We start from the raw sequence: 20,806 nt of genomic DNA on the forward strand, positions 1-20,806 counted from the left end.
AGATGAAGATTTGGGGAGGAAGATGCTCAGTTCAAGCTGAGTCGCAAGGGATTTGGCTCGCCAAGAAAGGCTTTGTATATGAGGACAAATCAGTATATTGTATAGTATGCTGGCCTGTGATTCGTGTATCGTATCACTAGGTGCGGAGTGTCAATTGGAAAATATATAAGTTGATTTTTGATAGCACATCATTTAATAACATGTTGGAGTGTCTGACAGTACTGTATGTTGCAACTTCCAGAAGAATCTCCATTCAATGAACTCTACAGCAGAAGGAAGAGAACTCTAAAAAGGGCAAGGGGAAAATGTAATAGCTCCAGAGTTTCCATTAAGAATTAATTCACTGGAACCCGCCTCAAGTAATTGATGGTCAGTTAGAAGGCGTCTATGTAACATTACAGCAAATTCTGTCTGTTGCAACCTGCTGCAAACATGCCAATCTTTTAGTGAGTTTTATGACATGTGGTGTGTTTGTATAGAAATCATTGTAGACAGTGGTTACCCAAAGTCAAAGCAGTTTGGCCACATTAGCCAAATATAAGCATAGATATTGCATACATTTCTCTAATAGCTTTTAGAAAGAACAAGGTGTAGGAGAGTGTGCAGTAGCATGGTGGGACATTGTGAATGGATTTTGGTGAGTCTTTAAATTGATTCCTGATTGTTTTGTCTTTGTGATATGTGTGTCTAGTTTATTATAATTTATTTATTTTATATTTATCCATTTGCTTCTGTCTTGTCTTACTTGTGTATGATTGGTGTGTTGTAGTGTTTGTATGTTTTGTCTTAATTTTTTTTCAGTGTTAATTGCTTTTGTTTTGTGTGTTGGAGGATGGCAACTTGTAGGAGGACTTGGGGACAAACTAGTGAGGAGGAAGAGGTAAAAGGGGTACATCCTGAGTTAGTGCAAGCGTGGGGAAGAGGAGAAGGCTGAGGAAGAAGAAAATCCAGTGGAGTAGCGGTTTCTTTTCCAAGAAAATTGTGTGCATGCTATTGTGCTATTGTACAATAAAATCCTGGGCAGACAGGCACACTACACATCTCTGCCTTCCAATATGCAACTGTGGCAGGTGGTCTGTGATGCCATCATTGCTGTAAACCACGTCAAGAAAAACATTAACAACATTATCATTGACAAAGTGTTTAGCTGACATTAAGAGGCAGGTGAAAAAGAAGCTTGCAAGGTGACACCATGCAGCATGAAAGACTGGCTGTGGACCACCATTGCATATCGACTATCGATTATTCAGAATCATATATGGTTTATGGCTGATGTCAAATACTTTTGCCATTGATGGGGGAGAACCAGATGTTTTCTGTCCATTAATGGCACAAAATAACCCAATGTTTTTTTGTTTTGTTTTAGCAAGATGCCGGGACACAGTGCATAGCTCCACAACTAACACAAATGAAACCTCTCCCACAGGTTCTGATTGGCCCTCAGTGAACGCATAAGGGTGACCATTGGTTGGTGAAATCATTGATGGTCATCCATTGCATAGTTGGCAATCATTGATGGTCAATTCATATTCCGTCATCAATTGTAACCATCAATGGTAACCACACCAATGGCCATCCCTAATATGGATTACACCTCATGCGAGAAGAAAATAGGCAGCTTATACCACTAGAAACCCTCCCAGACGTACATGTGGTAGACACAAACTGGCATCCCTCTCAGCCACAGGCAGGGTGAGTAATGCACACAATTTAATTTTTTTAAGTGAATTAATATATTTTCTCCCTACATCCCTAAAATAATAGTTTTTTCTTTTCTTAAAAGTTTTAATGAAGTTAACTATAATCATATATATATAGTATGTGGCAGGGACAGCATACTTCCACATGGAGTTAATGAGGGATATCTGGATTTCACAGAGTTAAGGGGGTACACACGTAGCGATGTGTGCTTAAATTCTAAGAAATCTAACTAGATTGCTTAGAAATTAAGCAGACATCTCTCCGTGTGTATGCCCCATAGTGATAGTGATGCTTGGCCCCGCGCGTCGCTATCGCTGACTCTAGATTGGCACAATCTAGATAAATCACTCACTTCACTGCTGGGTGAATTGAGTGCCCCCCGCCCCTCCCCTCCCCTCGCTCAGCACATATCACGCTGTGTGCTGAGCGGGACAGAGATGTGTGCTGAGCGTTCTGTGCTAGATCGCTCAGCTAGGGTGACCATATTATCCCTTTTACCTGGGACGCTCATGGATTACACAGGTTCTGTGGCTGGCTGACTTAAAGCCTACATTCCAGCTGGTTTTAATCAGCCACAGAAGATGTGTAATCTATGAGCGTCCCAGGTAAAAGGGATAATATGGTCACCCTAAGGGCTGTAACACACACTCCGGTTTTTCCCGGATGGCAAAAAGCCGGACAAACTTTGTCCGGCTTTTTGCCATCCGGGAGAAACCGGCAGTGTCTGTCACACAGGACGGCTTTGAGCCGTGTGTGATGCTGTGCGCATGCGCAGCATCAGACACGGCTTGAGAAAAAACCGTTGTGTGTGAAAGCTCCCCTTCACACACACGGTTTACTGGCTGCAAAGACGGCCCGGCGGCCGCCCGGCAGCCGGACCTTCCAGTGGTGAGACCCGGCTGCAACCCGGCAGCCGGGCCGGGGCCGTGTAGTGTGAAGGGACCCTACCCCTCACACTGTTAACTACAATGCCGGCACGGGAAAAAGCCGTCCGGCTCTTTCCCGGCCGGCAAAAGCCGGGTAGTGTGTTTTAGCCCTAACTCAGTGCACATCTCTGTACACATCGTTAAGTGTGCACCCAGCATAAGTAGAGCAGCAGCAGGACTAAACGGTCAAGTTCTGGTATTGCTTCAATCAGTTGTCAGTCAGAAGCTAGGCTAATTAATTAAACTGCACCTGTAATCTACCTATAACCACTTAACTGACGATTTTTTCCCCCCTTAAAAAAAACGCTCAGAAATTGTTGTTTTTTTATGAGTGAATTAGATGAAGAACATGAATTTAACCCTATGCAAAATGAATTTAGTTAAAAAAAAGAAAACACTTTTGTAAAGTTTTTTTCAAACATAGAAACATCAGTAAGGAACATTGTGACCATCAGAACAAAGGTAACATTGCGAGCATCGCAATTTTACCTTTTAAAGCCCAGACAGCCAGCAGGTACACAAGGGGGGGGGGGCTGTCGGGGGCTTGGGGGGGGGAGTTGTTTTACACTTTCCCTGCGGCTGCCTTCCCCCAGCAGCTGCCTACCGGTCCCTCTGACATCAGCAGCAGAGGGAATTTTCCCTTCCCTGCCTCTGCTAGCACTGTTTATCTGACTGGTCGCATCCTGTGCGACCAGGTCAGATAAGGAGATTTATGGTAGACTTACCATGGTTAAATCTCTTTCTGCGAGGTACACTGGATTCCACAGGAAATAACATCAGGGTGTAGAGTTGGATTTTTATCCAAGGCACCAACAGGCTAAAGCTTTGACTGTTCCCAGGATGCATTGCACTGCCTCCTCTATAGCCCCGCCTCCAGGCAATGGAGCTCAGTTTCGTTAACCAGTCCAATGCAGTAGCAGGTAAAAGAGACGGCAGATGTTAGTCACATAGAACCACATTCTCACAACAGGAGAAGGTACTAGTGGCTAATGCCATACAAACCCAAAGAAGCTAAGTGCGTCAGGGTGGGCGCCCTGTGGAATCCAGTGTACCTCGCAGAAAAAGATTTAACCATGGTAAGTCTATCATAAATCTCCTTTTCTGCAGCGGGGTACACTGGCATTCAACAGGGAATAACATTGGGGATGTCCTAAAGTAGTTCCTCATGGGAGGGGATGCACTGTAGCGGGCACAAGAACCCGGCATCCAAAGGAAGCATCCTAGGAGGCGGAAGTATCAAAGGCATAGATCCTGATGAACGGGTTCACAGAGGACTACGCAGCCACCTTGCACAATTGTTCAGCGGAAGCGCCTCAGCGGGCCACCCAAGAAGGTCCAACAGACCAAGTAGAATGGGCTTTGATAGCAGCAGGAGCTGGAAGACCAGCCTGTGCATAAGCTTGTGCAATCACCATTCTAATCCATCTGGCCAAGGTTTGCTTATTCACAGGCCAGCTACGTTTGTGAAAACCAAAAAGTACAAAAAGGGTATCGGACCTCCTGAGATAGGCAGTCTTCTTCACATAAATACGGAGAGCCCGTACCACATCCAAAGACCGCTCTTTGGAGGACAAACCAGAAGAGATAAAAGCCGGAACCATAATCTCTTGGTTAAGGTGAAAAGATGACACCACCTTAGGCAAATAACAAGGGCGAGTTCGAAGAACTGCTCAGTCACGGTGAAAAATCAGAAAGGGCGGATGACAGGTCAAAGCGCCTAAGTCCGACACCCTCCTAGCAGAGGCAAAATCCAACAGAAAAACGACCTTAAGCGTAAGGCATTTAAGGTCCATAGACTCAAGAGGTTCAAATGGAGACTCTTGTAGGGCATTCAAAACAACAGACAGATCCCATGGAGCCACAGGAGGGACATAGGGAGGCTGAATCCGTAAAACACCCTGAGTGAAAGTATGAACGTCAGGGAGAGATGCAATTTTCCCCTGAAACTACACCGATAAGGCAGAAATATGAACCTTGAGAGAGGCTAGACGGAGGCCTAAGTACAGGCCCTGTTGCAGAAAAGCCAAAAGTCTGGAAGTTTTGAAAGTATATGCATCATAATTCTTACCAGCACACCAGGTGAAGTAAGAATTCCAGACCCTATGATAAATCTGTGCAGATGCCGGTTTACAGGCTTTCAACATTGGCCCTCATTCCGAGTTGATCGCTCGGTAAAAATCTTCGCATCGCAGCGATTTTCCGCTTAATGCGCATGCGCAATGTTCGCACTGCGACTGCGCCAAGTAAATTTGCTATGTACTTAGGAATTTTACTCACGGCTTTTTCATCGGTCTGGCGATCGTAATGTGATTGACAGGAAATGGGTGTTACTGGGCGGAAACAGGCCGTTTTATGGGCGTGTGGGAAAAAACGCTACCGTTTCCGGAAAAAACGCAGGAGTGGCCGGAGAAACGGGGGAGTGTCTGGGCGAACGCTGGGTGTGTTTGTGACGTCAAACCAGGAACGACAAGCACTGAACTGATCGCAGATGGCGAGTAAGTCTGGAGCTACTCTGAAACTGCTACGAGGTGTGTAATCGCAATATTGCGAATACATCGTTCGCAATTTTAAGATGCTAAGATTCACTCCCAGTAGGCGGCGGCTTAGCGTGAGCAACTCTGCTAAAATCGCCTTGCGAGCGACCAACTCGGAATGAGGGCCATAGTTTGAATTACCGCCTCAGTGAATACCTTGGCCCTCAGGAGTGAAGCTTCAAGAGCCACGCCATCAAAGCCAGTCTGGCCAGGTCTGGGTAGACACAAGGGCCCTGAACGAGGAGGTCTGGGCGCTGAGGAAGTAGAAGAGGACGCTCCATCGAAAGTCCCTGCACGTTTGAGAACCAATGCCGTCTGGGCCGTGCTAGAGTGACTAGAAGTAGTATTCCTCTTTCTTGCCTGGGCAGGAGTGACACTGGAGGGAACACATATGGCATCCAAAAGTTCCATGGAATTGCCAGTGTGTCCACATACGCTGCTTGAGGATCCCTTGTCCTTGATCCGAAGACCGGAACCTTGTGATTGTGTCGAGATGCCATCAGGTCTACATCTGGTAGGCTCCCTTGTCTACTAGGAGTTGAAAGACTTCCGGATGAAGACTCCACTCTCCAGCGTGAATGTCCTGACGACTGAAGAAATCCGCTTCACAGTTGAGTATTCCGGGAATGAACACTGCCGATATTGCTGGCAGATGGCGTTCCGGCCAATGGAGGATCTTTGATACTTCCAGCATTGCCATGCAGCTTCGAGTGCCGTCTTGATGATTTATGTATGCCACCGTGGTGGCGTTGTCTGATTGTACTTGAACAGGCCTGTTCTGTACTAGAGGTGCCAACGCATTGAACACTGCCTGCAATTCCAGAATGTTTATCGGGAGGAGAGATTCCTCCCTGGTCCACTGACCCTGGAGAGAGTGTTGCTCCAACACCACACACCAACCCCGCAGACTGGCATCCGCTGTCATGAGGACCCAGTTGGAGATACAGAAGGGACGGCCCCTGCTCAGCTGTTGGTCCTGTAGCCACCAGCTCAGTGTAAGACAAACCTCCGGAATCAAGGAGATCATTTGAGACTTGATCCGATGAGGCATGCCGTCCCACTTGAAAAGGATTAACCTCTGCAGAGGGCGGGAATGAAATTGAGCGTACTCTACCATGTCGAAAGATGACACCATGAGGCCTAGTACTTGCATCAACACTCTTGGGCGAGAGAGGAAATAGCTGATCCTGTCCTAAAGTTTCAGGACTTGTGTCCAGTAGTGCCCCCAAGTGCACCATGCTCCGAGCAGGGACCAGTGAGGACTTTTTGCAGTTGATGAGCCACCCATGGGCTTGTAGGAATTGGACCATCAGTTCCAGATGACTGAGGAGAACCTCTTGGGAGTTCACCAGGATCAGCAAGTCATCCAGATATGGCAGGATCCTGATTCCCTGATGGCGGAGAAGAGCAGTCATCACAGCCATGACCTTGGTGAAGATCCAAGGGGCTGTGGCCAATCCAAAAGGCAGTGCCTGGAATTGATAATGTAGGTTGCCAATAGCAAACAGATATTGCTGATGCGACATGGCAATAGGTATGTACAGGTAAGCATCCTGTATGTCCAGGGACACCATATAGTCTTCGGGTTCCATGGCCAGCAGTATAGAGTGCAGAGTTTCCATACAGAATTTGGAAACTCTCACAAACTTGTTCAATGACTTGAGGTTGAGTATAGGCTGGAAGGACCCATTTGGCTTCGGAACTAGAAACAGGGTCGAATAGTATCCCCTGCCTCTCTACGACAGAGGTACCGGCACTACCACTACTGTATCCAGGAGGGATTGTATAACCAAGTGTAAAGCTTGTGCCTTTAATGGATCTGCAGGGATAACCGTTGTGCAAAACTGGCGAGGGGGACTCTTGAAAGAGATTGCGTACCCGTGAGAGACATCTTCCCGCACCCAGGCATCTGGAGTGGTCTTTAACCAGGCCTGGGCGAACAGCAGAAGTCGGCCTCCCACCCTGCGGTCCCCTAGGGTAAGGCCCACCCCGTTATGCAGCAGGCATGTCTTGTTTGGAAGCAGGCTAATGAGCAGCCCAGGATTGTTTAGATTTAGGCTTAGTGGTTTTGGAAGCACGAGCCTGTCATGCCTGACCCTTTGCTTTTCCTGGAGGTCGAAAGGAATGAAAGGTGGTACTCTTAGCCTTCGGAACATAAGTATTAATATTTGGGAGACACGCAGTCTTGGCAGTAGCCAAGTCAGTTACAATCTTTTCAGATCCTCCCCAAATAGGATGTCTCCCTTAAAAGGGTGCACCTCCAAGGTCTTTTTTGAGTCCATGTCCACCTTCCAGGACCTCAACCACATAATTCGACGAGCCAGTATAGATGTAGTAGATGCCTTGGCTGCCATTACACCTGCATCAGAGGCTGCCTCTTAAATATAGTGGGAGGCTGTGGTAATATAAGACAGATATTGTCTGGCAGTGTCAGAAAAATCCTAAGGCAGCTCATCCTCAATTGCCTGAACCCATGCTTCAATACCTTTCACAGCCCAGGAGGCTGCCATAGTGGGTCTATGTACAGCGCCAGTAAGGGAGTAAATAGACTTCAGGCATCCCTTCACATGCTTATCCGTCGGTTCCTTCAGTGAGGTGACAGTGGTGACAGGCAGACTAGATGACACCACAAGACGGGTGACATGAGAGTCCACCAGCGGTTACTCAACTCCGCAGAGATAGGATAACGAGCTAGCATCTTTTTAGACAGGGAAAATGAATTTCCTGGAGACGACCAGGATTGCTGACGTATGTCAATTAAATGGTCAGAATGTGGTAAGACAACTTTAGCAACCTTCTGACATATCAGATTTCTTAGATGCAGTAGTGGGCTCGATCTCATCATCTATTTGAAGAATTAGCTTAATAGCCTCCACTAGGTCCGGAACATCAACCTTGGTTGTAGATTCCTCATTAGAAGCAACTGTATCAGTGGCTGACAAATCAGTATATTCCCATCCTCATCGGAAGAATTATCTGAAATATTAGTGTATTGTGAGGAAGAATTGGCCCGTTTAGATTACCCCTTGGTCCTAGAGGAGCGTGGGGTAGACTTTTGTCTAACCAAAGATTGATTTAATTGTTGTAATTGGGTACACAGAGTTTCCGTCCAGGGCAGATTAACTACAGGGACAATATGTGGCTGCAATGGCACAGGAGGTCCCACAGGGGGCCTAAGATGTGTCACAAGTGTAGTCAGCAGACTTGAGAACGCTGCCCAAGGTGGGTCCTGATTGGCCACAGGTGCTACAGGTTGGCTGGGTGTATGGCACTCAGTGCCTGAACCAGCAGCTAAAACTTCCCCCTTAGGTAAATCCGTGGTGCCAGTACTGCAGGATGCAGAAGTGTCCACAGATTTTTCTGCCCTTTGTGACAGACATTATAAGGAATGCAGCCTTAGGGTGTAACAGTACAATATAGCCAGACAAACACAATTCCTGCAAATAAACCCCTAAGTTATGTGACAGTAACCACAGGACACAAAACAGAGGATTTAAGTGGTATGAGGTGACTGAAACACACAGTAAAAATACCCAATCGTATATTCTGTGTAACACTATATATATATATATATATATACTGTACATATGGGACCCTGACGCACTTAGCCCCTCATGGTACAGAATATAGTGATAGCAATATGTGATATAGGAGTATGGAATCCCACACAACAGCTACAGGCACACTCAGTCACATGTACAATTCAGACGTTATTACATATAAACAATAAAACTGTACTGGACTAGTAAAACTACATATAAATATGTATGAGTATAGTTATAACAATGCACAGTAGATACTGGATGTATATCACAGAATACTTGTACTAAATATTCAGTTAGCAGTACACTTGTTCTTTACTAACACTGTCTAAAATGACATGTAGAATACTTAAGTGCCTGAAAATGCACAGCGCTAATGAGGAAGGTGGCTTTACAGAGGAGACAGAGCCCTGCAGTCCAGCTAGTAGTGAAGATGACACCAAAATCTCTGTCAGGGAGTGAGGGAGAGAGAAATGCAGCTCAAGGGCAGGAACACCAGCAGTAGATGGCACCTGGAGCTGGGGGAGGGGCTACAGGTCAGCGCCTTATCCCCTATACTGGGCCTCACCACCGGGTACTATGGAGCCTACATAAAATGGATTTTAGTTCATTCAGCCTGTGCTCCCTGCCCTGGTGGATATAGTGGGGTTCCTGTGCAGTACAGTGTCCACGCAAGCGGCGCGGTCCATCTCCTGGGACCGCGACCGGACCGCGATTTACCGGCAGGTCCCACCTGGGGGACCCTCTTACCTCCTCCCTGATGTGCAGTCACGTGATCCTCGAGAATGTCAGTGGTGTGTGCCTGAAGTCCGGTGCGCCTCCGTTACAAGTACCCAGGCAGGCCACGGGAATATGCAGCGCTGCTGGGGGAGGTGATGGAGCCGCAGCACAGCATGTCAGAATGACATAGAAAGTGCTGCGCCCTTGAAGTCTTCTTAAAAAGCTCTTTTCAGGGCTGCCTAGCACAGCCCCCCCTGTTAGTGACCTGCTCTGTGGGAACCAACTTACAAACTGAGCTCCAGTGCCAGGAGGCGGGGCTATAGAGGAGGCGGTGCAATGCATCCTGGGAACAGTCAAAGTTTTAGCATGTTGGTGCCTCAGATCAAGATCCAACTCTACACCCCAATGTTATTCCCTGTGGAATACCAGTGTACCCCGCTGCAGAAAAAACACTTTCTGGTGTGGTCGCATCTGATGCGACCATGCCAGGCAAGAGGTTAAGTATATGTTCAGGGGTCAGAGACTTTGATACTGGTTATTAGCATCCAGAAGGGGTTGTGGGAATGTCAGGGCCACTGATCCTGTGATATGATCCTGTGCATATATGAATTATGCTAATGTGATCCTGCCATACCCTCCCTTCCATACACACTGATACACACACACTGTCATACACACAAACACTCTCATACACACTAACACACATTCTGGCACTGACAAGACAATGTGGACACTGTTCCAGAGTCTACTGTGCATGCTCATATCTGTCAAGCCTGGGGGTAGGGTTATGGCTTGGGTAGGCATGGGGAGCTGATGCTGGAGCTGAAGGAACATGGAGGAAGCTGGGAGGCTTAACCCAGCTCCAATTCATGGAGCATTAGGGAAAACTATGGAAACTGCTTGTGATCGGACGCCTTCAGCCCTCACTGGCTACACCCTGCGATCACAGAATAGTTTTGGGTCACACGGGACCTGGCTAATAGGGGAATCCCTCTTACCACCAGTAATCGCCTGTTACTGACTCCACTGAGCAGTGGGCAAGTATGATGCTGCCACCACCAGACTTCTAATGCCCTTGGTGTCTGGAACCATGGTTCTGCTCAGGCTCCTACCACCGGCACTTGAAAACCACTTGCTGCTGTGTATGTGTCGACATGTTGCTGACACACCTCCGAGTTGGCTGACCCCCACAGGTCACTGACAAGGCCACTGGCAGAAGGTGGAGCTTAGAGACGCTGGACGTAACCTGGACACCCGGAGAACGTGTCTGCTTTAGGTCATCCCTGGGTGTCGCAAGATGGAAGGCAATCGTCGTCTTGAGGCAAGAATGTTTATTGGTCAAATCAAGCCCTAAAAAATGACCTTCCTGTTGCCAGGGAAAACAGCATCCAAAAAGAAGTTCACAGCAGAATAAATTAAGATGGAATACATTTCTAAGGCTCGCAGGCCCTCTTTTTATCTGAATTCTAGTTCTACACACCATACCACAATCACTGGATGTGCACGTGCCTTTCATGCCCAAGGCATGCTCACCTTTAACATTGTTCTCTATAGGCAGTGGGGAGTGTCCACTCTTATGCAGACTCAGCCCTTCTCCTGAGTTAGACACTCCCTGGTGCCATCCAGTCTGGGAGTAAAAAAAAGTTCCCTCCAAAAACTTTCTCCAGGAATCTGCCATGGGACCCAGCTCATCATCTCCAGCCTGAAACCAAATTCCAGAGATGGGCAGCCCAGATCCCCTGACAGGGTTTCCTGCCCACCAAGGGGGATCCCTATGGAGCTCCCTAAAATATTCAGCTGGTTGGGAAGCTAAGCTGTTTCTCTCCCTCCCCATGCTATATTCATAGGGGAGGCTGAAACAGAAGACACTCCATTTCGCCTGGAAGGGGGCTGAGGGAGTCCAGCTGCCAAGACAGAGCCCTTGACTCCCTGGGACACAAGCACAACCAGTAAGTGCATTTTTATCTTAAAATATATTTAAATACCTTTTGTGCATTTCTACACTGAGCCTGTGCACAGCACAGATTCCTCAAACCACACAGCACTGTAGCTGGGGACCTTCAGTCCCAGCTCAGTGCTGCACATATATTAAAATACATTCTTATATGTTCCACATACCCAGGCACTGCAACCTAGCTGCAGTGCCTGGCAGCCTGGTACTAAGTTCTGGCTGCAGTTGCTTCCTATACACCGGCCCCTGGTGCAGTGCACCAGGGGTTAACAAGCATCGCTGTGGCTCCTGGATAAGTCTGGGGCCGCGGCACATCACACACATTGAAATATACATTGTTAACCAACCGTGCACTGGGAATACATTTACACAGGTCACCTAGCGCATATTGGGCCAATTTCAGAATTGATCGTAGCCGTGCAAAATTTTGCATGGCTACGATCAGTTACTCAGACATGCGGGGGTGCCCAGCACAGGGCTAGTACGCCCCGCATGTCTGGCTCTTCCCAATCGCACAAATACAAAAGCATCGCACAGCGGTGTTGCTTTTGTACTTGATGAGTGGCTCCCTACCAGCGCAACTCCTGCGCGCTGGTAGGGAGCTACTCAACGCTGTCTGGGTCACAGCGGGGAGTGCCCCTCCAGCATTTGGAATCTACAAATATAATGGTGGACCCACCTACTGTGTGGATCACCACTGGGAGCTCCCCATTGATGGATATTATCTGATGTGAGTGCAGGATACACGTGTACATATATATATATATATATATATATATATATATATAATATTATATATTGGACATATATATACATATATATTTACATATTGGTATCTGTTATTCAGACAGATTGGTCAAATCAGGGATTTAACCAATTTGTATGAACAACAGTTTGTGTCCATTTTCCAGTGTTTGGGAGTAATGGTCAATTGTAATTTTTCTCATCCATTAATAGATTTTCATTAAAACCAGCCAGAGATGACAGATTATCTGACAGATAATTGTATAGTGTATGCCCAGCATTAATCTTAACCAGTCAATCAGACATTAGCTTTAATTGTATCACTTGAATAGAAAAAAATGCTGATTGGTTAATATAGTTTCAGTGCAACTTTCAGTTATTTTAGTATAAAGCACTCATTCTTTTCCTTTGCTATTTTAATAGGGTTTTTTTTGCCATTAACAGCAGCTACCTAATTATTTGTAACATTATTGTAACATTATTTATTCCAACACAGGTTACTGCATTTGGAATATGATTTTTTTTTTTTTTTAAAGAGAATGCTATTGTGTGTAAATTTTCTTAACTAGCAATCAAAGAGATGATGTTCCTTTTAAATTTGACTTTTTATGGATATGTTTCAGCTTGCAGTGAATATTGCTTTAAATGCATACATTACAATTGTTAAGATTTAAATAAAACTCAACTGAACTGTATGTGAAGATGTAAAATGAATGCACATGCCAATCAACAAGTTTATCATGGAAGAATCGCTAATATTACCCTGCAGCCTGATTCCATCTCGTTAGTGCTAGCTGAGTGTAGCTTGGTTGCTGTGATGGAAACAGCTAAATTACTTGCATACGATTTGAAGAAACTGTATGCAAAGCAATTTGCAACTGTGAAGATATGAGACAAAAGAAGTCATAAGTACCATCTGTAGAACAGAGATCTAGGAAGTGTTATAAAAAGAAAAAAAAAGCACAAAAACAGTAACAGCAAACTGCAAAAACCAATTTGTGCCTTTGAATTGTTTTTCTATTTAAACATTGATGTGCAAAAGTATTACAGTAATTCACATCGTCTGTAAAAAGAAAATGTGCTTATATTTTAATATTAGATTAAATATAGGTTAAGGGTAAAGAATTCAATATTATAAATACATTTATGCTTATTTCATACAAAACAACCCAAGCTTAAAATCAAGGGCCAGATGTAATTGAGATCGACGGAGGTGCGAGATGCCGGACGATCTCGGATGTTTTTTAAAGGGGCAACCGCTTACAAGGCAAATTCCTTGTAAGTGATTGTCCCTTTAAAAAGATGACTTGTTAGTGATTACCCCTTTAAAAATAGAGATGAGTGGGTTCGGTTCTCAGAGAACCGACCCCCCCCCCCCCCCTGAACATCCCGTTCCGAGCCAGAACCCAAGTCCGGCTCAGGACTTCCCACCAGACTCAGAAACCAGAATGAGGCAAAACGTCATCATACCACTGTCGGATTCTCACGGGTTTTGGATTCCATATAAGGAGCTGCGTGTCACCGCCATTTTCACTGTGGACTTGGAAGTGAGGAAGACAGAACTCTGACTCTCTGTGGGTGGTGGTGTCGGGTGGGGTCAGTGTGTGTTCTCTAGGGGTGCTGTTCCTGTCACTGTGGTGCACCTGTGCTGTTAGGGGTGCTGTCTTGACTGTCACTGGTGTTTTATGTTCTGTTAGGAGTGCTGCAGCTGTACATGGGTGTTGCTGTCCTGGCTGTCACTGTGTTGTACAGGGGCAGGGGCACTGTCCTTCTGTATGCTGTGAAAATAAAGGGGTGCTGGCTGTAAAAAATCTGGGTTGCAGTGAAAATAAATGTACACTGGCCCTACCTTGTATGCTGTTAAAATTCTGGGGTGCAGTGAAAATAAATATACACTGGCCATGTCTTGTATGCTGTAAAAAATCTTGGGTAAATGAAAATAAATGTACACTGGCCCTGTCTTGTATGCTGTAAAAAATCTGGGTTGTTGTTGTTAACATAAATGTACACTGGCCATGTCTTGTATGCTGTAAAAATTCAGGGGTGCTGCTGTTAAAATAAATGTACACTGGCCCTGTCTTGTATGCTGTAAAAAAAATCTGAGGTGCTGCTGTTAAAATAATTGTACAATGGCCCTGTCTTGTATGCTGTAAAAAATTGGGTGCAGTGAAAATAAATGTACACTGGCCCTGTCTTGTATGCTGTAAAAATCTGGGGTGCTGCTGTTAAAATAAATGTACACTGGCCCTCTCTTGTATGCTGTAAAAAATCTGTGGTGTGGTGAAAATAAATGTACACTGGCCCTGTCTTGTATGCTGTAAAAATTCTGGGCTGCAGTGAAAATAAATCTACACTAGCCCTGTATTGTATGCTGTAAAAAATCAGGGGTGCTGCTGTTAAAATAAATGTACACTGGCCCTGTCTTGTATGCTGTAAAAATGATGGGGTGCAGTGAAGATAAATGTACACTGGCCCTGTCTTGTATGCTGTAAAAATTCTGGGGAGCTCTGTTAAAATAAATGTGCACTGGCCCTGTCTTGTATGCTGTAAAAATACAGGGGTGCTGTTAAAATAAATGTACACTGGTCCTGTATGCTGTAAAAATACAGGGGTGCTGCTGTTAAAATAAAAGTACACTGGTCCTGTATACTGTAAAAATACAGGGGTGCTGCTGTTAAAATTAAAGTACACTGGCCCTGTATGCTGTAAAAAAAAGGGGTGCAGTGAAAATAAATGTACACTGTTGTGTTGTGAAAATACAGGGGTGCTGGCACTGTCCACGGTTGCGATGTCTAGGCCTGACCTTCACAACACTGTATGGGAAGAGGAGGCACCTACCACCATTTGCATGCCCTCTGCAAGTGCTGGGAGGAGCACCGCCAGTCCAGTTGCTGATATTGAGATTGAGGATGTCACTGTAGAAGTACACCAAGATGAGGAGGATATTGGTGTAGCTGGTGCTTAGAAGGTTGTTGACGATGAGGATTCTGATGGTGATGTGGTTTGTTTGAATAAGGCACCAGTGGAGACAGTTGTTGGCCATGGGACGAAAAAGCCTATTGTCATGCTTGGCAAAATAACAAAAAAGCCACCTCTTCGGTGTGGAATTATTTCTCCACAAATCCGAACAACAGGTGTCAAGCTATTTGTTGCCTTTGTAAATCCATAATAAGTAGGGGTAAGGACGTTAACCACATAGACCCGTCCTCACTTATACGTCACCTGCAGCACATTCATGAGTGGAGATGAAAGCCTGTGTGTTGTTCCTGATTGCGTGTGCATCTCTAATTTTTAATCACCTTCTTGAAAAGTAATCAAAGAAGGAGGTGGTATGTTTGTAGCTAGCTATGATTCAGAGAACTTGGCGAGCTTTTTCCAGGGGGATCACCTGTCGCTGAAATGATGGGTTTATTAAACTGTGCATGTCCTGTTTAAACAACACATGGGTGGGTGGATGGGCCCAAGACAATTCCATCTTGCACCTCTTTTTTTTCTTTGCATTATGTGCTCTTTGGGGCCTATTTTTTTCAAAACTGCCATCCTGTCTACCACTGCAGTGCCACTCCTAGATGGGCCAGGTGTTTGTGCCGCCCACTTGTGTCGCTTAGCTTAGTCATCCAGCTATCTCGGTGCATCCTTTTGGCCTAAAAACAATATTGTGAGGTGTTCAGAATAGACTGGAAATGAGTGGAAATAAATGGTATTGAGGTTAATAATACCATAGGATCAAAATTACCCCCAAATTCTGTGATTTTAGCTGTTTTTATGTTTTTTTTTTTAAATCATTGAGATCCAAAACCAAAATACGAAAGGGTGGTTTTGGCAAAACTAATCCAGATCCAAAACACAAGTGGACATCCAGATCCACAACCAAAACACAAAACCTGAAAAGTGCCCGCCGCACATCTCTATTTAAAAAAACGTCCGAGATTGGCCGGCATTTCGCACCTCCGGTGATCTCGGGTGTCATTACATCTGGCCCTAAATATTTAACTACAATTCACCTCTCAACTAGCAGAATTTTGGTGGACCTGTTTCTGGACGCGTGCAGTGTGATACAACTCCAGGACAAATTCATTAAAACGGGAAGCAGTCACAATACCGCAGGACGGGAGCCAGAATCCTACTTTGCGGCCACAACCCTGGTGTCAGAATGCGGACACCAAGATTCATGATCGTACTCTCAGCGGGACGTCCTACCACGGGGGCGGGGGGTGGTAGGTTTAGGCATTAGAAGGGAGGTTAGGATTAGGGTGCAGGGACAGGAAGGTTAGGGTTCGGTACTGGGTAGGGAGGGTTAAATACTTAGAAGGGGAGGTTAGGGTTAGGCACCCCCGGGGAGGGTTATAGTTAGGCACCCACAAGGGAGGGTTAAGGCAGGGGGCAGGAGAGGGTTAGTGCCTTAACTACGGGGCTGTCTGGATTTTGATGGCCGGGATACTGTTGTCGGTATTCTGAGTGACGGCATCCCGTCCATCGGGATTACAAACTGAACCCATAAAAACAACTTCTGCCCAGTGTTGATAACCTAGATGAATTTTTATGCTGGGCATACATTACACAAATATAATTCTGATGCGCCAGTTGTTGGCTGTTGGCTCAATAATCGCATAGTATGTAGCCATGACCGACCACAAATGATTCTACTCAACAAATATTACAATATTCTCTGCATCTAGCATGTGAATATGTGTTTTAGGCTTATTTAGGGATGCTGAATTCAGTGGAAAAAAAATCAGATTTTCTCTATTATGTCAGATTTATTAGATGAACAAAAATAACAAAAGCGGCAATAATCATATCTAAATAAAAGTAAGATTAAAAAAAATTTGATTAATCTCTATAAAATTGGAATATTCTCATCATTTTCATTTATAAAATACTAAAAAGAAATACAGAAATGCTTAAACATTTCAGAAACTACACTACAGAGACTCTCAACAATGCAAATTAGCCATAATGTAATTTGTTAATCTATATATATATATATATATATATATATATAAATGGATGTATGTATGTGTATATGTGTGCATGTTCCAGCATAACTATGGAATGCCTGGAAAAATTTACACCAAAATTGGTACACATACTGTATGACTTACAATCTGAAAAAAAAAAATACAGTGGGGGTTAGCCACCCCTAGCACCCCTAGGGTTGGGGGTGGGAAGGGGGTAACAAGTAAAAATCCATAGTTTTCGCCAGAACTCTGGAATGCTTGGAGCAATTTACAACAGACTTCACACAGAGATGATTTCCAATCTGGAAAAAACTACTGTGGGGGTAAGACACCCCTAGCACCCCTAGTGGTGAGGGTGGGAAGGGGGTTACATGTAAAAATCCATACTTTTCAGGGTTGCGGAGTTGAATAGTGACACTCCTGATGCCGTTTATGTACAAATTCACCCCCATCAACATCAGGGGAGAGAAGGGTGAAAAATAAAATGTCCAAAATGACCGACATTAGTGTCAAATTATGCTGGCGCTATAAGCATCAAACTGACAAGTATATAGCCCAGAGGCCCATTACATAGTGACCCCTGGGGGAACAGCTCCCACATAGACTACACCCGGCATGGGTGATGAAACAATGACAGCAGTCGGCAGTTTGTGCAGGGCCTGGGGGTGGGGAAAGGGCAGCCATGCTGCTGCTTCCACACTTACCCATGTCAACAGTATCTCACACATATCCACACGGTCCAGACTCTCCACGTTTAACATCCTCCCTCCGCTCCGCTACTCGCTTTCCACTAACTGATCTGCAGCAGCGCGATGCTGCTTCGTCCCCGGCTACATAGCGGCATCGATGGTAAATCGCATTAGGGTTGCTGCTCCCTGTGACCACCCCCTGGCACAGCTGCCACCGTTATAACTACTACTGTCACCGTACATTCCGCTGACACCGGGGGGGCACGGTGGCACCACTTCTGGGTAACGCAGATGTCTTCCCGCTGGTGTACCCGGCGCTGGCTGCTGTGTCCGGTTTGGGGAGGGGGTGACTCCAGGAGGTTCCCAGCAGTGGGCATTTCCTCCGTCTCTGGGCTGCTCACTCCGGGTGCTGCTGGCTGCTGCCTTGCTGGGGGATGGGTGGTCTTAGTTTACCAGGAAGTCCTTCAAAATTAAAGTTAAATGTACGGAAATACTTGAAATTCCATAGCAAAGCACGGGTATTCAGCTAGTGAAAGATAAAATGAAAAGTCACTTTGCTTTAGGGAAATAGGAAGTTGATGCTTTCCGTTTGTACAGTGTCTCATCGGTCTCTCTAAAGAGGAACCAGAGTAGTCCCCTATCATTGGAGGGTCCCAGCGCCCTTGTCAGAATGTCTTGGTGAAAACATTCCCCCCTGCTCATCAGTTAAGATGGACATATATCATACGATTATCTGTCAAATAATCTGCCAGATCTGACTGATTGGAATGAAAATCTGGTAATATATGAGAGCAATTAACAATCAATCATTTGCTCCCAAACACTGGAAAATTAACAAAAACACATTCAGACAAATTGGTTAAATTATGGATTTAATCAATTTATATGAACAATAGTTTTTAGCGATTTTCCACTGTTTGGGAGCAAATGGTTAATTGTCTTTTGCTCTTATCCATTACCAGATTTTCATTCCAGATCCGGCAGATGATCTGCCAGATAATTGTATAGTGTATGCCCAGCTTTACACTACCCAGGTTGCCAGGAAAAAAAGTCTAGATGGGAATGCAAAGTTTGAAGTTTAAGTGACATTCTACAACCCATATTCTTGTAGTTGTCCATTAACGATGGACACGTAGTTGGCCTCTTTTCTGTTACCTAAGAATCCATACACAGAAGCTTTGAAGGAGAACTAAGCAGCAGACTGAATTTCTGTCAATTTACCATTAAATATTTAATCTGTAAGCAGTTCCCTTATTGGGGGCCAACAAATATACTTTCTTAAGCTTTTCTTTGCTTTGCTTAACTTCGGAAACTTTTACTTCAGATAACTGAAAGCCTGGCAGTCCTTATCAAAAGCTTTCATGAAATTCTGCTTTAGAGCCAACTTAATGTGAAGTGGAGATAAAATGCTTTTATGCGGCTCAACCAATGGAATGTATGTGACGTGTTTCTCTCAAGAAACATTGGCCCTCATTCCGAGTTGTTCGCTCGCTCTGGGAGTGTATCTTAGCTTAGCAGAATAGCGAACGAAAGATTAGCAGAATTGCTACTAAAAATTTTCAAGCAGTTTCTGAGTAGCTCCAGACCTACTCCTAGATTGCGATCACCTCAGCCTTTTTAGTTCCTGGTTCGACGTCACAAACACGCTCTGCGTTCGGCCAGCCACTCCCCTGTTTCTCCTGCCACTCCTGCATTTTACCTGGCACGCCTGCGTTTTTTAGCACACTCCCTGAAAATGGCTAGTTACCACCCAGAAACACCCACTTCCTCTCAATCACACTACGATCACTCGAGCAATGAAAAAACGTCGCTCGAGCTTGTGCAAATCTCCAAAGTTTTGTGTTAAATTACTGAACGCATGCGCGCTGCGTACCGTGCGCATGCGCATTTTCCACCTAAACGCTCCATTGCGAAAAACGGCAACAAGCGAACAACTCAGAATGACCCCCATAGTTTCTCTATCTGGCCACTTCTTTGTGATATAGTGATTTTTAGTGTCTTTGCTGCCCCATAAACACAGAAAAGATTAGCACTTTGTGAACCCACCTTGCAAAACTAACAGCAGTGCAACTACCTTTAAGTCACAACAAAGATTCCATCCATGGTCCTTATATGGTCCTTATACGGGACAGGAGCCAGCAAGCAACATGGCATCCAGCGGTAAGAGGAAGGGCCACCAGGGGATAGTGTTCCCAACTTAAAAATCCAACGGGACTCCTTCTGTAAAAGTAATCTATCCCTATTGCCACCCCTCAGCGAAATGGGGGTATGATCAATGAGGATAGCCCCAATGCTAGCCACCCCATGTTTAGCTGTCAAGCAGTGACGCGCAAAAGGCTGATCACTCGTGCCCTTCTCAAATGCTTTTTTGATGGCACTCCTATGAAGCGCCATCCTTTCTCTAAACTGTCGTATGGTCTTGCCTACATAGGCAAGACCACACGGACACGTGAGCAAATATATTACATGAGTAGTAGTACAGGTAAGGCGATGTCTAATAGGGATTTTATGACCTGTTTGGGGATGGTTAAACGTGGTGCCAGTTTGCAAAGTATTGCACGTGGCACAACCAAGACACCTATAGCACCCCATCTTAGGTCTAAGGAAATGGGCTTGGTTGCATTTAGCCATATTGGTGACATCAAGGCGAACTACATGGTCCCCTATATTGTTACCCCTAGTATGACTTGGTAACAATCTAGTGTTGGATAGATTACTCAGAGCAGTTTCTGTTTGTATAATGGGCCACAGTTGTTTGGCCTTGCTCACTATTCGTTTTGAACTCGTAGTGAATCTGCTCACCCATGGTAATCTGTCTGCTGCTTTTTTCTGGTCAGACCTGGGATTTAATAATTGTTGTCTAGGGATACGGAGGACTGCCGCCTTTGATTTTTCAAGTTCCCTAATGGGATACCCCCTTTGTGCAAATCTCAATAGCATTTCATTGAGGACCCTATTGGTCTCCTGAGGGTCTGACGTAATACGCCGTACTCGTACTTTTACAGAAGGAGTCCCGTTGGATTTTTAAGTTGGGAACA

This window comes from Pseudophryne corroboree, chromosome 7, assembly GCF_028390025.1.
Source record: "Pseudophryne corroboree isolate aPseCor3 chromosome 7, aPseCor3.hap2, whole genome shotgun sequence".
NCBI lineage: Eukaryota > Metazoa > Chordata > Amphibia > Anura > Myobatrachidae > Pseudophryne > Pseudophryne corroboree.